Source organism: Dunckerocampus dactyliophorus, unplaced genomic scaffold, assembly GCF_027744805.1.
Source record: "Dunckerocampus dactyliophorus isolate RoL2022-P2 unplaced genomic scaffold, RoL_Ddac_1.1 HiC_scaffold_47, whole genome shotgun sequence".
Classification (NCBI taxonomy): domain Eukaryota; kingdom Metazoa; phylum Chordata; class Actinopteri; order Syngnathiformes; family Syngnathidae; genus Dunckerocampus; species Dunckerocampus dactyliophorus.
The window spans coordinates 1-2500 of record NW_026559883.1 but is presented as its reverse complement, the minus strand read 5'-3'; positions in this window follow the sequence as shown (position 1 = coordinate 2500).

Sequence of the window (2500 nt, the reverse complement as noted above, 5' to 3'; positions counted from 1 at the left end):
TGCTCCTTTTCGATTCCTTCCGCCACCCGGAGGTGGAGCGCGGACCCAGCCACCGCGCCGGAGCGAGCAGCAGCCTCGCTCCGAGTGTGCGCCCGCAGACGAAGCACGGCCAGAGGCCGCCGGATGCCGCCCATGGCGGGCGCACACACTTTTCTGACACCTACGAAGCACCCAAGTGCTGCTTTTTGGGATTCGCCACCCGGAGGTGGAGCGCGGACAAAGCCACCGCGCCTAGTGTGCACCCGCAGACGAAGCACGGCCAGAGGCCGCCGGATGCCGCCCATGGCGGGCGCACACACTCTTCTGACACCTTCGTAGCACCAAAGTGCTGCTTTTTGGGATTCGCCACCCGGAGGTGGAGCGCGGACAAAGCTACCGCGCCGGAGCGAGCAGGAGCCTCGCTCCGAGTGTGCACCCGCAGACGAAGCACGGCCAGAGGCCGCCGGATGCCGCCCATGGCGAGCGCACACACTTTGCGGACACCTCGGATTGGCCACCCGGAGGTGGAGAGCGACCCGCAGACGAAGCACGGCCAGGGGCCGCCGGATGCCGCCCATGGCGGGCGCTCTCGCTCCTCGGACAGCTCCATCGGCGCAGCATGGCGCTCGCGGTCGTCATTACCCGCTGGCGAGGCGCGGCCAGGGCCGCCAGGCGTCGCCTATCGCGTGCGCAAACTCCCAGCAAGCACCAACGTGCTCCTTTGGATGTTGTCATCCGGAGGTGATAGCGCGGCCCGGGCCGCCTGACGCGGCCCATCGCGGGCGCTCCTCGTCGGACACCTGCGTCACACAGCCTGGGTGCCAGCTGTGGAGTGACACTTGGAGAAAAAGAAGCACAAGTCACTCATATCAAAGTTCCCGTTCCCTTTTGTTTGTGTCACGCTTGGAAATGCTTGAGAGGTGACACTTTGTCAAAATTGCAGCTGGTGTCTCATCATCATCATCACCGCTGCTCATCAGCCTTCCTTGGATGCCTGCCATGCACGCGGCCCAACGGGGCACTCAGATGGGGTGGGCAGCCCGGACCGCCTTGCGCGGCCCAACACGGGCGCCCAGGGGGACGCGGAAACCCGTTTTAGAAAATAACCTCCAGGGGTTTTCCAAGAGCGGCACAGCCCCAGCTCACGTCCGTGTTTCAGTGCGTCAAAAGCGGATTCAAAAGTGTGCTTTTCTCGGTACTTCCCCTGGAGGTCAGTGTTTCTAAAAACTGGGTTTCCGAAATCGTGCTGGAGGTGTTTTGGTCAACCAGGAAAAATGGCATTTACGGGAGAGGGTAAAGTATACCCCCCCCCCCCCTCTCGGCTGATTTACCCTCTCCCGTAAACGCGTTTTTTCCTGGTCGACCAAAACACTCATTGACTCCCATTCATTTGACACTTTGTCATTTTTTCAGCACTTTTTTCGCGCATTGGGTACTCCGCCCATTGACTCCCATTCATTTGACACTTTGTCGTTTTTCCAGACCTTTTTTCACGCATTGGGTACTCCGCCCATTCACTCCCATTCATTTGACACTTTGTCGTTTTTTCAGCACTTTTTTCGCGCATTGGGTACTCCGCCCCATTCACTCCCATTCATTTCACACTTAGAAAAATCATCCGAGCGGCTCTCCACGCATTTTATAGCCGCTTTGGGGCTCCAGCCGCCTCGGCCTTCATTTCTGACTAGGCTCGTGTGGACTTTGTCGTTTTTTCAGCACTTTTTTCGCGCATTGGGTACTCCGCCCCATTCACTCCCATTCATTTCACACTTTGAAAAATCATCCGAGCGGCTCTCCACGCGTTTTATAGCCGCTTTGGGGCTCCAGCCGCCTCGGACTGCATTTCTGACTAGGCTCGTGTGGACTTTGTCGTTTTTTCAGCACTTTTTTTACACATTGGGTACTCTGCCCCATTCACTCCCATTCATTTGACACTTTGAAAAATCATCCGAGCGGCTCTCCACGCGTTTTATAGCCGCTTTGGGGCTCCAGCCGCCTCGGACTGCATTTCTGACTAGGCTCGTGTGGACTTTGTCGTTTTTTCAGCACTTTTTTTACACATTGGGTACTCTGCCCCATTCACTCCCATTCATTTGACACTTTGAAAAATCATCCGAGCGGCTCTCCACGCGTTTTATAGCCGCTTTCAGACTCCTGCCGCCTCGCCTGCACTTCCGCCTCGGTCCGTTAGGATTTAGGCCTTTTTTCAGCACTTTTTCTCCGTTCCTCCGGGGCGACAGCGGCTCTCCACGCATTTTATAGCCGTTTTCAGACTCCTGCCGCCTCGCCTGCACTTCCGCCTCGGTCCGTTAGGATTTAGGCCTTTTTTCAGCACTTTTTCTCCGTTCCTCCGGGGCGACAGCGGCTCTCCACGCATTTTATAGCCGTTTTCAGACTCCTGCCGCCTCGCCTGCACTTCCGCCTCGGTCCGTTAGGATTTAGGCCTTTTTTCAGCACTTTTTCTCCGTTCCTCCGGGGCGACAGCGGCTCTCCACGCATTTTATAGCCGTTTTCAGACTCC